This window comes from Bombina bombina, chromosome 9, assembly GCF_027579735.1.
Source record: "Bombina bombina isolate aBomBom1 chromosome 9, aBomBom1.pri, whole genome shotgun sequence".
Lineage (NCBI taxonomy): Eukaryota > Metazoa > Chordata > Amphibia > Anura > Bombinatoridae > Bombina > Bombina bombina.
Window position 1 is genome coordinate 30,426,235 of NC_069507.1, and position 15,499 is coordinate 30,441,733.

Sequence of the window (15,499 nt, forward strand, 5' to 3'; positions counted from 1 at the left end):
AAGTATAATAATCAAGTCAGTAGACATATCTCCCAATGTACTAGGGTTTCAAATACAATTTTTTTTTAATTTGTTTACAAAAGAATTTAACAAATGGTAAACATCATAAAACTACTGTCCCTTTATATAAACTAGAGAGTACAAACAGCTGCCAGGATTTGTACACGGTTATATAAAACATGGGCCAGAGCCTCTTGATACAGCATCTCTCGACCAAAACTGAGGCAGCTGCTGCTCACTATGTGTATGATGGATACGAGATCTGTGGGGGATTATTGCTCACTCATCACCTCAACAGCCGACATGTGAAGTTGTGAAAACTCTGTATGAGTTTAGGCAGCAAATAGACAAGAACCAGGATACACTTATAAGCACACATCCCCCATCATATGTATATAATCATTTCTTGCTAGAGTCCATTTTATACAAGTGCTACATTACACCAGCTGTAGTCTGTAGTTATCTAGCTTACTCATCAGCATCCTGTCTAACTTAGTTTTACCTCAGTGGTGCTGATGAGTTCTTTGCCTCCTAGTTTGTTACTAATATACCAAGAACTTAAAGGGACACTCAAGTCAAAATTAAAGTTCATGATTCAGATACAGCATGCAATTCTAAACAACTTTCCAATTTACTTCCATTAACAAAATGTGCACAGTCTTTTTATATTTACACTTTTTGAGTCACCAACTCCTACTGAGCATGTGCAAGAATTCACAGCATATACATATATGCATTTGTGATTGGCTGATGGCTGTCACATGATACAGGGGGAGTGGAAATAGACATAACTCTGCAATTTATTTAACAAAAATCTACTACTCATTTGAAGTTCAGATTAAGGCCTCTATTTATCAAAGTCTGGCGGACCTGATATGCTCTCCGTATTCAGCATTGCACCAGCAGCTCACAAGAGCTGCTGGTGCAATGCCGCCCCCTGCAGACTCGCGGCCAATCCAGCAGGGAGGTGTCAATCAACCCGATCGTACTCGATCGGGTTGAATTGCGGCGATGTCTGTCTGCCTGCTCAGAGCAGGCAGACAGGTTATGGAGCAGCGGTCTTTAGACCGCTGCTTCATAACTGATGTTTCTGGTGAGCCTGCAGGATCGCCAGAGACACGGGGCCTCAAGCTCTATCTGGAGCTTGATAGATAGGCCCCTAAGTGCTATTGCATTGTCTTCTTATCATGCATTTGCTGATTATGCAAATCTACAGTGTTGACTTGTCCTGCCAGCTGTCATGAAATCGAAAGTCCAGTGATGTTTATAGAGCAAGGAGAAAGGTATTGAAGGAAAATAGGAATTGAAAACATAAATAATGGTAAGAAAAAGTGAAAAACACAGTCTGTCCATTTCAACATTCACGTGTTTATTCTGTGATAGAACTCAATAATGATAGGGAACCTTCTCCCTTTGATGGCTAATACCCAGGGCTATTGCACCAATGAGAACCAACTGTTGCCCAACTATTGCAGCGATATGTCAGTGGCTGCAGTAATGTCACCTGTACAGGAATATAGCAGGTAATGTTGTATTTGGGGTGACATTTGGATGACAGAGAAAGCATTGCAAAGCATCCAGGAGGCTTAACCCTAGCCATAACCCCAATCTCTTGCCATACAAGAAATCTGTGCCATGGATATTATCATATACCTTATGCTATCTCCCTCACAATTAGTAACATTGTAGAAGCAGAAAAAAGGTAGCTCCTATCATATATAAAAAAGGGCCCCTTCCTTAGAAATCCAATAGCAGCTGGACCTGTAGCTAAGTCCATAAAACAATCAGGGGGTCTTGTAAAAGTGTGTGGAGTTTTATTGTATAGTTACTGTCGAGGTTACTGTCCCTCCAGGGACTTTTTATGAAGACTTTTATTAAGACTCTCTCGTTCACAAACTCATCTCTCTCGTCTCCTTGATTGTCATTTTTTCTTACAGTCTCCTGGTCCCCTAAGGCTTGAAGGAGCTGTTCAATGGGGAAAACAATCCAGTGGTTTTGTATGATATTGTTTGGGGAACTTTCACTATGTGCGAGGGAACCATCAACTTTTAGCAAATCAACTTTTGAAGACTATGGGAATTAATTAAATGTGTTTCTATGTATTGGATCTTTACTGTGTGTCAATTGTTCAGTTATACTATATTTAGTGGTTTTAATTGTGCTGATTAGACAAAGATTAAAAAAAATTAAAAACTGAAAATAAAAGCAAGATTTTTTTTTTACTGCTAGAATTTGCAAAAATGACAAATAAACACATGAATAAAGGCCAAACCATAGAATGCCCATTTTTTATTGTTTGTGTGTTTGTTTGTTTGTTTTCAATAGATAATGTCAACAGCTTCAGCCTTCATCATTTATACAAAACATTTACAATTGTGTGAAGTTTCTGTCACCTGAGGGACACCGTACTTCCAGCCTAGGACGTTTTTGACACTGTGGAGACACAAGACTCTGTGCAGAGGATCCGATTTCCAAAGTCGAGCAGATGCCAGGACCAAGATGACCAGAGAATCTCCAGTGACATTTTATTTGGCACATTGTGATTGTAATTACTGTAAGCATTTATAGTAGCTGGGTGGGCCAGTTAACGGTACTAATAATAAAACATTTGAATCAGAGTCACACCTCTCCCTTATATATTGTAGATTTGTCTGATGTGCAACAGTACCAGAACAAAACTGTCTGGATAGTGGATGCACTCACTTCATAAGTATAGATATTACATGGTTGACTGTGTATACTTGCAACGAAAAGAGGTGCTGTACGCCCAATGAAAAAATAAAATATCCAATTTTAATAAGAATTTTTAAAAATGAACAAGCAAGTGGAAATAGGCATAGAAGGTAAATAGGTGTAAGCTGGACCGGCTTACGCGTTTCGACTTTACACCGTATACATGGCCATGGCTATTATACAAGGTATGCACCTTATTTTTGGTTTGGAATTGTGACCCCTGTTTCACACACCTTACTTGTGATTTCATAGAGGCATTTGATCTTTACACTGACAACTCTGGGACTACCTTATTGACCAACTAAATCATCCCTTCCTTTCTCAACTTTGACTGTGTATTATATTACCTTGTATATTATTTACTCCTACATTGTATATTTAATAATAATAATAATAATAATAACAACAACTTATATAGCGCTTTTCTGCGGGAGGGACTCATTGTGGATAAGTTGTCTGTATAAATGTTAACACTTGGGGCCTCATTTATCAAGCTGCGTATATACAGCTTTAATGGCCTATCGCTGCAGGCGTGCATGAGCGAGCCAGCAGCTGATCGTTAAGAAGCAGCAGTTATCAGACTGCTGCTTCTCAACCTGTACGCCAGCTCTTAGCTGGCAGATTAAAATCACACAGGTCACGTTCTCCCGGGATGATTGACAGACCCTACTCAAGCGCCATTGGGCTAACGTGAGCAGGAGAAAGCATTGCAAGTGCAGACGATTGTGCAATGATAAATGCAGGCAGCGTATTTCTGCTCACTTTCTGTGATCCGGAAGCAAACATTGTTCGTCCAGGCTTTAATAAATGGGACCCAAGGAATTCTTTTAATTCAGCTATTTGGGTCTAAATTTTACTGTATATATTTATATTTGTATGCATTCCCAAGACTGGCTATCATACCTTTCATATTGATTCTAATTGAAAACAATTTATATTGATTTAACCCCTTAAGGACCAGCGACGTACCCTGTATGTCACTGGCCTTTTTTTGGGACTTGATTGTTTTATAGCGCGGTCTTGCCACCAGCGTTGAGACTGCTCTATTCCACAAAGTCTGCTGGAGGGAGGGCATTAATAGCGTGTTCTTGCTAGACTTGTGCTATTATGTCCTGATAAAACCCTTAACGACCAGTGACATACAGGGTACATTGTGGTCATTAAGGGGTTAAATTGTATGGATTTAGGAACTGTGCTCTATTAGTTACAAGGGATTTTTTTCTGAATCTACCCATAGGCAGTAGAGTGCCCGATTATTACGTTTGGTTTTTCAATTGTATGAAGTTGTATTGTTACATAGTACATCAAGGTAGCAGAGGAATACAATATCCTTCATGTGAGTTTGGAAAGAAGTGTCAATTGCTGTTTTGTTTTTATTTGTTTGTTTTTTTTAATGCAAAAAAGCTATTACTTTACATGCACAGCAAAGCCAGTACATTATTTTACACAGTGTTATAGACCAGGTAAATGACATCTCATCATTTGTTCTTGATTTTCAAGTAAACTGTTTTATTACGCTAACAAGTTCCTTATGTTCTCTGCATTTGATCATCACAACCTATAGGTATTTCAAAACAGTTATATTGTAACTATGTTAACCCCTTTGATACAATGTAATTCTTAGGCAGTGATGGTTTAGAAAATGTGACATTTTCAGCTTACTGGCATTTAGAGCATGTGCGAGTGGCAGATGTGCATAAATGACCCAGGCCACATGCATGATAAAAGGTGTGGGAAAAATCTGTTTTCTGGTTACTATTCTGGAACAGGAGGCTGGATGTTACAGACCAGGGAAAAAGTCAGAACAGACTAGGGGCAGAGTAAGAACAGACGGGGGGAAGTGTCAGAACAGGCGAGGGGAAGGGGCAGAACAGTCAGGGCAGGTCATAGCTGTGGGTAGGGTCAGACAGGGAGGCAAGAAAGGACTTGTATGATAGGATCTGTGATTATCTGTATCACCCAATAGAGACAGAATATGGGTCTAAACAGAGCCAGCAAAACCTGGTGAAGTGACATGCGGATTTTGTATCTATGTCCCAATATAAACAACCAGTACAAGAATGTTCCATGTTCAGAGAGAAAAAGGACATCCTGTTTTTGTTTATTTTACTCACAGATAAGTCAGTCTACAAATGAAATAATTCATGGGTGCTTAAGTTTATTTATAAAGATTATGCCACTTCCTGAGAATTTTTCATAAAAAAAATCCTAAGGGCTTAGACTGCACAAAGAGTACAGAAATAATAATGAGCGTCTGCTTAGCCAATGTTTTACTTTATTCTTTTAACAACTAATGAAGTCTTTTAAAGTTTACTTCTGGAGTTTAACCTTGTAAGTCATGTTTGGATACATTGCGACCATCTATAGCAGCCAAGTGGTTAAATGATTCCCATTTTGTTGATTAAAAAGAATGCAACTCTCAGGTTTTGAAACAAAACTCTCCAAGGACCCTTTGCAGCAGAGCAATCAAGTAGGCAGTGACCACGCCCCCTAATGGCTTACATAGCCCTGCCCATTAGGTTCCACTGCAAAACACTAAATATAAAATGGAAACAATTGTATGATTATTATTTCATAAAATCTGTAAACTTTAGGAGATTCGCAGATGTCAGTTCACTAAGTTAGATAAATGATTTTATTATTTCGTTGTTGAAGTGCAGAAGACTAGGATGCTACAGTATGCAAAGTCCACATGTGCTGATTCCCACACATCACAGACATCCATACAAAGTCCATACCTCAGGCCTAGATCTTTCCAATGTGTGACAGACTCACACATGGCAATAATACCAGGAGGGTAAAATCAATGATTGTACTGGGAAAACCAGGGCAGTTGACAACTAGTATTTAATATTTAGTATTTTCATATGTCGTCATTAGTTATTTATATGCAAATAATGAGTATTATGAGTAAAACTGCAATTTACAAACTCAGGAATGCTTTATCACATAGCAAGCAAGAATACTGTCAGTTTTTAATACAATTTGAGATACACATAAGACAAGTAGCAGTTTGTTTTATTTAAATACAAGCTTAGATGGGCACACAATGCAGCTACAGAAAATAACAATGAGCAATCTGACAGCTCTAAACAAGTGGGCATTGGTCAGGGACAAGGGTTTCAGCTATATTCTCATATTCTCTAGAGTCTAGAAGGATGGATGGATTGTGGGAGACTAAGGACCCCGCCCATGACCATGGTCGTCCGCAGAAATTTTTCCAGGGGGCAAAAAATGAAATGTGCCCAGACAGTAATAAAATCAATTAATTTATCCAGACTCCTTATAAATGAAAATAGAAGGAGCATATATTGTATTTATTAATTGATTTAGTGTTTTGCTTATTTGATTTGTTACAGTTATAAAAAAATCAAAATCAAACACAAAACAACCAACATAATTTAATATAAAACAGCTAACACTACATTACCTAGGATATACAAAATGTACACTTCTCTATTTGTGCTATTGAAAACACTTTTAACAAACTGTTCCAGCATGTATGAGTAGGAGGACTCCTATTTATATACACACAGCATAAAAGATAGGCGTGACTTTCAGCTTTCCAGGAAGCTCACTCCCGAGTCCCCACTACTGTACAATGCATGCTGGGCATTAGAGTACAGAATTGCATAATCACAATAATGAGAGCGAAATAGGTAGCTAAATTCTAGAATGCTATATAACTCCTAGACTACTGTGCTTCTTCCTCTAAAATGGAGCTACAGTCAGGAGGATTAAAGGAAACAAAAAAAGGATATTCAATTGTCTTTTTTCCACAATTTGTTCTTCATGTAGAGAGGAAAATCCAGTGGGGTGGCAAATGCCCCCCTTATCCCCCTTGTGAACACCCGTGCTCATGACTACCCCCACAAGATCAGGGACAACTGAGAAGCCTGCATTACATTTCACAGCTATTATACTATTTACAAGCTTCAGAATTCCATTTCCAAGAATGCTCAAGGAAATTCCTTAAGCCGCCACTTGTATATTTATATGTAACCATATATACCTAAAAGGGGGTGCAAGAGAGGCCATTGCCCTGACTTAGGGCTTCTATCTAAAACCAGATACTGATATGGTAGAAGTAATTCATTCAGCTCCTGTGCAGAGGAGCTCTGAAAAGTATCACCCAAGGGGCCACTTGACGTGAAAGTCAAAATGACCCTTTGTAATGTATGAGTGTATGATGTTAAGCAAGTTTATGATTTACTCCTCTTATGCAATGTACTTTGTTCCCTTGGTATACTTCAATGAAGAGCATACCTATGTAGGGCCAGGAGCTCTGCACATGTCCTCAGAACTATATGGCATCAGTATTTGTAATAATGTTTTTAATTATGTTATATGCTGTTGAGCACTATAGGGCAACAGTGTCTGCAACAATGGATAACATTTGTGAAAATACTTTTGTAAACACTGCTGCGATCACTACCGAGCTCCTATGAGCCAACCTAGGTTTAGTCTTCAACAAAAGGATAGAACACCATGAGAGCAAATTCAATTTGACAGCAGATGTAAATTAGAAGTTGTTTAAAACTTCATTGCTCTATCTGAAACATCAAAGTTGAATGTTTAACTTTCAAATCACTTTAAAGCAGTAAAAAAGCTATTAAAGGGACATTTAACTGCTGAATACAACTACATTATGAGGGTTACTGCTCACCATGGTGTTGTTTTTCATCCTGTGCCTGCAGCTGTCTTTAAACTCATTCACTTTTAACCCTTTGAAAGTATTAGTGAGTGAAGCTCTGCATCTTCACAATGGGCGCCTCCATATTTTTTATGTAACATTTAAACTGTGCAAAAACTGCAAAAATGTAACATATCCATTCTCTATTATGTCAAGACGCCAGTAACATCACAGATCTGTTAAAGTCACATGGTGCTAGAAGATGGCGGCACCCAGCATAAAATGCAGAGCATTACCAACTGAACTCTGTAATCATTAAAAATAAGAGAACAGCTCTAAAGAGAACTGGAGGTATAGGAGGGAAGCACTAGCATGGTGACCCAGCTGTTTAATGTCCCTTTAATTTAAAATTAATAGAGCATCAGCAGCACTTCCTACGAATGCTGATTGGCTGGTAGTGACTTCCTGACAATGCTCATTGGAACTTACTACTAATGCTCATTGGCTGATGGGGACTTACTACTAATTCGTATTGGCTGATAATGGCTTACTACTAACGCTCATTGGCTGATGGGGACTTACTACTAATGCTCATTGGCTGATAGGGACTTACTACTAATGCTCATTGGCTGATGGGGTCTTACTACTAATGCTCATTGGCTGATGGAGTCTTACTACTAATGCTCATTGGCTGATGGGGTCTTACTACTAATGCTCATTGGCTGACAAGTCATTTAAAAAAGAAAAGTCTCCTCTTTGAAATAAAGGAGTCACTTAAAGGGACATAATACTTATATGCTAAACCACTTGAAAATGATGCAGCATAACTGAACATCTCTTTGTAAAAAAAGAAGGTATTTTACCTTAAAATTGTTTCAGCTCACAATAGTAAGTGCCCGGTGAACAGTTTTTCTACAGCTACTGTCTACTGCATGTTGGAGGGAAAAAAACAGCCTGATTGGCTGCTTAAAGTCCTTTTAAATTGGGATGTGGCTACTGAGGAAAATTTTAGGTAAAGGATCTTCATTTTCTACATGGAGATGCTCAGGTGAAATTTTCTATGCAGCTTTTTACAGATATGCTGTAAAATTATAATTACTTATCTGACTAGATGTTTGCTTTAGAGTAAAAATAGAAATCCAAAATATATATTAGTTTACATCTAAATTAATGTTACTATGTTTGGGAATTTATATATTTTTTTCCTTAAAAGAAATTTACAGAAGCCCTTGTCTGCTGCATTCCTAGGAGGGGGAAAAAACCCCTCTATTCATTGTGTGGTTTTTGCATAAAGCGAGGGATATGGTTGGGGAGGAGCTGCTGAGCTGTACATGGTGAGGTCACAGCTGAGAAAAAACAGACAGAGCACGAAGCAGTAAGATGTTTGACATGTGTTTGTTTTTCCTACTCATGAAAAAAACGCCTTTTTTTTTTTAGGGATGGTAATACAACTTAGCATTTTTATTAAATGTACTAACCTTTTTGTTCACTAGTTTCACAAGAAATGTTCTGTATGCAGAATTCTATTTGCCAGGATTTTTAGGGGGAAATATGTGTTACTGTACAGTGATATAGCAGATACATGAGAAAACCTCTTGTGGACTAGTAATGAATTCTGTGCTTTAAAGATAGCTAAACACACACATATACTGTATACTGACACACACACACATTTACTGTATACTGATGCACACACACATATATACACTCATAAACACACACATATATACTGTATACTGACACACACATATACACTCATAAACACACACATATATACTGTATACTGACACACACATATATACTGTATACTGACACACACATATATACTGTATACTGATACACACACACATATATACACTCATAAACACACACATATACTGTATACTGACACACACACACATTTACTGTATACTGATACACACACACATATATACACTCATAAACACACACATATACTGTATACTGACACACACACACATTTACTGTATACTGATACACACACATATATACACTCATAAACAAACACATATATACTGTATACTGACACACACACATACTGTATACTGATACACACACACATATATACACTCATAAACACACACATATATACTGATACACACACATATACACTCATAAACACACACACATATATACTGATACACACACACACACACATATACACTCATAAACACACACATATATACTGATACACACACACATATACACTCATAAACACACACATATATACTGATACACACACATATACACTCATAAACACACACATATATACTGATACACACACATATACACTCATAAACACACACATATATACTGATACACACACACATATACACTCATAAACACACACACACACATATATACTGATACACATATACACTCATAAACACACACATATATACTGATACACACACACATATACATTCATAAACACACACATATATACTGATACACACACATATACACTCATAAACACACACATATATACAGATACACACACACATATACACATATACACTCATAAACACACACATATATACTGATACACACACACACACACACACACATATACACTCATAAACACACACATATATACTGATACACACACACACATATACACTCATAAACATACACATATATACTGATACACACACACATATACACTCATAAACACACACATATATACTGATGCACATATACACTCATAAACACACACACATATATACTGATACACACACATATACACTCATAAACACACACATATATATTGATACACACACATATACACTCATAAACACACACATATATACTGATACACACACATATACACTCATAAACACACACATATATACTGATACACACACATATGCACTCATAAACACACACATATATACTGATACACACACATATACACTCATAAACACACACATATGTACTGATACACACATATACACTCATAAACACACACATATATACTGATACACACACATATATAATGATACACACACATATACACTCATAAACACACACACATATATACTGATACACACACATATACACTCATAAACACACACATATAAACTGATACACACACATATACACTCATAAACACACACATTTTTACTGATACACACACATATACACTCATAAACACACACATTTTTACTGATACACAAATATATACACACTCATATACACACACATATGCACACACATAAACATATACAAACACACAGACATATACTCATACAAACACATGCACACAATAGTACATATATAAACATGTACACACACACACATACACATAGTTGTACATACACAAACAACCACACACACATATATGCACGCACACACATACACACTCATAAACGCACACACATACACACTCATAAACACACACACACATATACTCATACACACACAGATATACTTATACACACACATACACATAATTGTACATACACAAACATGCACACACACACACATATACACTTATAAACACACATATACATATATACACACACATATACTCATACACACACAGATATACTTATACACACACATACACATAATTGTACATACATGCACACACACACACATATACACTTATAAACACACACACTTATACTCATACACACACAATTGTACATACATAAATATGTACACAGACATATGTACACGCACAAAGGTTGAGTGACAACCCCTGCTCTCATGTGATTGGCTGCACAGACTTACAAGTCTAGGATGATTTTATTCAGACACTTCTGGGATAGTAGCAAGGTTAGGAAGCAGTGCTACTTCTTAAATTGCAGTTTGCAGGCTTGAATGAGACATCCTACACTGCAAGGATAAAAATAAGCCCTTGGGTATTCTGTTTCTATGTTTTGCACAGAATATTTTACCACCAGTACTTTCTCATATGTATGACATTTTTGTCTTATATGTCCCTTAGAAGTGAACATAAAACCAAAGCTAAAGAATAACATTCAGTTCTAACTGGAATCTTAGACTATTTTTTGTGAGCTGCAGGGTGCAATAGAAGTGACCAATGGTTCAAATGGAATTGTGTTTTAGAGAACAAAAGGTTTGCTGATGGCTAAATATCTCATGTTTCCCTTTTTAGGGACAGAAGTCAAAATTACACTTTCATGATTCAGATAGAGCAGCAATTTTAAACAACTTTGCACATTTTGTTAATAGAAGTAAATGTGCACAGTCTTTTTATATTTACACTTTTTGAGTCACCAGCTCCTACTGAGCATGTGCAAGAATTCACAGCATATATGTATATGCATTTGTGATTGGCTGATGGCGTCACATGATAAAGGAGGAGTGGAAACAGACATAGCTTTAAAATGTGTCAGAAAAAAATCTAATGCTCATTTAAAGTTCAGACAAAGAGGTAGATTTATCATAGTGGGAGTGGACATGATACAATGATGCTGCAAATTGATAAATGACGACAGCATACGCTGTCGACATTTATCATTGCACCAGCAGTTCTTGTGAACTGCTAGTGCAATGCCGCCCCCTGCAGATTCACGGCCAATCGGCCGCTAGCAGGGGGTGTCAATCAACCTGATCGTATAGGATCGAGTTAATTTCTGTCCGCTGCCTCAGAGCACTGCAGGCGGACAAGTTATGGAGCAGTGGTCTTTAGACAGGGGCATTAAGCTCTGTACGGAGCTTGATAAATCGACCTCTAAGTGCTATTGCATTGCCCTTTTATCATGAATGTGTTGTTTATGCAAATCTACTGTATTTACTGGTGCTTTAAATAAACAAATATGCGAGTAAATGAAGAGGCACAAGTAGGAATCAAAGTAAAAAAACACAATAAAATAACATTTCAAGGTATTTTAAAGATGGCAGACGTGTAAAGAGAACAATTTGTTTTACAATATGCTGCAATTTTTCTGTATAAAAGGTGCTTGCAAATATGAATAATGCATTTATGTTCTTTGTACTCACAGTAATACTTTTACAGCAACAGATTTTTCTTCCTTGTCAGCCCCCCATCCCCTATGTTTTCTTAGATCTTCAGACTTTATAATATATTTACACTTTTATAGTTTTTATATCTTTATTTTACAGGGACATAGAGGTCAGTATTATCCTCAGACGGTGCTCACCACAGCACACTATTTTAAAGCACTTTGCAATGTAATATGCATAAAAGTCTCATTTAGCCACGTTTATGCAAATAGTGTATATGCCCAGTGCCAGTTTCTGAGTCCGAGTCTATCCTAGCTTGTCTGTCAATCAAGTTTGTGCACATGAGCAAATCTGCCAATCAGCATTAAGTACCCCCTGTGATGAGTGTAATTAAGGTGCCAATCTCAGTGTTATTTACATGTTTATTGTCCAATTATACCATTGACATTTATGTTTACTTCTAGCATGCATTAAAGAAGGGCTCAACAAATGTGTTTAACTAAGAGCCAGCCCAAATATAATATTCTTATACAAATGTGTATGTACAGTCATATATGGGAGTATATCTTATATATATATTTATCACACGCACACACACATTATAGAATAAGCTATAACCCAATACAATTTCACAACTGCATGGTCTATAGACCCAGTCTCACCAAGCTAAATTTTAGTAGCTTGTGGTGGCCTGCAGAGGAGAAGTAAGGAGCACCCACAGGTGTTTTGGGGACTCTAAACCAGGGTGCCAGGGCTTAATTTTAAGGTACCAGTTGCTCCCTGAAGCATGGGTTTGTCAAGCTCTGCTCTTCAGCCTTTTTTTTTTATGCCAAAATCAGTACAAAATCAGTACAAAATCAGTACAAAATCAGTACAAAATCAGTACAAAATCAGTACAAAATCAGTACAAAATCAGTACAAAATCAGTACAAAATCAGTACAAAATCAGTACAAAATCAGTACAAAATCAGTACAAAATCAGTACAATATACTTTTGACTGTTATATACATCTTAATTGGTTGATTAAATGTAACTATTATGTGTAATTGAAGGAGCACATCTGTATTTTCTATATTCATTTAAACCCCATATTTATAGTATTATATTTTCTGTAAATGCCAGCTTTTTTAGTAGAATGTACTTACATTTAAGCTGGTACACATAATGCTTGTGATACTTTCTGTGCATATTTTTTTTTCTCATTAGAATTTCACAACTTTGTCTACAGTCATCTAATGAAAAAGAATTAAAACTTGCTTAGCACCTACTTGAAAATGTTTATTGTTTAAAAGATAGATAATCCCTTTATTAGCCATTCCCAGTTTTGCATAACCAACACTGTCATTAATATACTTTTTACCTCTGTGTCTAAGCCTCTGCAGACTGCCTCTTTATCTCAGTGATTGTTACAAACTAACATTTAGCCAATTAATGCTGGTTCCTACATAACTCCACAGGAATGAGCACAATAGTATCTATATGGCACACATGAACTAGCACTGTCTAGCTGTGAAAAGCTAACAAAATAAATTGAGATAAGAGGCAGCCTGCAGGGGCTTAGAAACATGCAGAGATTTAGAGGTTTAGAGGTTATAAAGTTTATTAAAATAACAATGTTGGTTGTGCAAAGCTGAGGAATGGATAGTAAAGGCGTTATCTATTTTTTGAAGCATTTATATAAATGACACTATACATTGTTTTGCTTATTAATTCACAAATTTACAGTATTTTTTTCTTTGTATGGCTATAGATCCGTTGGCTTTACCCCTTACAGTTTGAGAAGGGTGATGTGCTTGATCAGAGAATAAGGAGGAAATTTCACATCTGGGATCCTATATCTGATGTCAGAAAGGAAGCAGTTCTGTTCACATCTGGGGAATTTAGACATAAAATCTTCATTCCTTCTGACGTGAACTAGTAACTTGATCGCTATAAACTTTACTCTTGTTACTATGAGTATCAAGACTTCCAGTGTATACGGACCCAACCACAAGCTTGCGCAGGGTAAAACATATGCATGTTTGTAATAACCAGTCTTTAATTTGATAATTATCAAGGCTTGCTAAACACAGCCAGTATTTTAACTGCAATGCCTGTGAAACAGAAGCAATTAAACATGCTAAATACATTCATGCACGAAGATGGTTTAAGTAAAACAAATATATCCATATATAAATGATATGCACCTTGGGATTCAATACTCACTGGCTGATAGAGACAACACCCACTGCTCTATTGGTGGAAAGAGACACACCTCTACATGCCTGAAAGGAGTGGCTAATCATCACAGGAACATCTATTTAAAAAACAATATTTTATATTACCATATTTTAAAAAGATACAAAGAATAATTTGAGTACAAGGCCATTATTAGATTGAAGAAAATGCAAATATTACATCAAATATAAACAAGTAAAAAAAATATTCTTTTAGTTATTATGCTTGTGGGAGTTTTACTATACACTAGTGCAGCTGTGGGAAATGCCCTTATTGGCTGGGGGTCACCAGTGTAACTAAATGTAACTTTATTGAGTTTAGAGCAAATTAAGTGATGCTTTAACAACAACAACATATATATATGTCTGTAACCAAAATCTAAATAATATCAATACTAATTACAGTGTAATAGGGACAGTAAACACCTTGATATATAACATGTATATGCATAATGAAACTTCTTTGCAATATATTTCCAATATTTATTTTCCCCCATGTAATTTAGCTCTGAAGAATAAGCAATTTCTGATATTCAGAGCTTGAAATGCATCCTACTTACTTCTCAAAGCTAACTGTGATACGTACATCAAATAGAGCACACAGGTGGCAAACAGAATAAGGCAACCGCACCTTTATTGAGCAACGTTTCGGGGCACCTGCCCCTTTATCAAGCTATTGATGTTATACGTACATGACGCTAATTGTCATTAACTGCAAATAAAGGCATTTTATACTAAGTTTATGACCCTGGCTAGCTTGGTTGTCTGCTGACTAAAGCCTAGTTTGAATCCTCAAAATAAGGCAAATAAAAATGGTGGTTGGAGTGTGGCTATTGAAAAATAATTGCTGGAAAATAAAAGGATGATTCTTATTATTTCTTTTAATAAATGTTAAACAACCACTAAGTACAGAAGAATTGAAGAATTGTCAAATACACAATAAAAAGACAATGCGTTAGCACT

At 36.5% G+C, this 15,499-nt stretch overlaps 1 protein-coding gene across 1 annotated transcript in view; it reads right to left on the bottom strand.

The window, feature by feature from the left end:
* Positions 1 to 15,499, bottom strand: part of CHST3 (carbohydrate sulfotransferase 3) — a 161,029-nt gene that overhangs the window by 127,897 nt on the left and 17,633 nt on the right. The window contains exon 2 of the mRNA XM_053692019.1: positions 14,507 to 14,616. The gene's annotated coding sequence lies outside the window, so the exon portion shown is untranslated. The remainder of the gene's footprint in view (positions 1 to 14,506; positions 14,617 to 15,499) is intronic.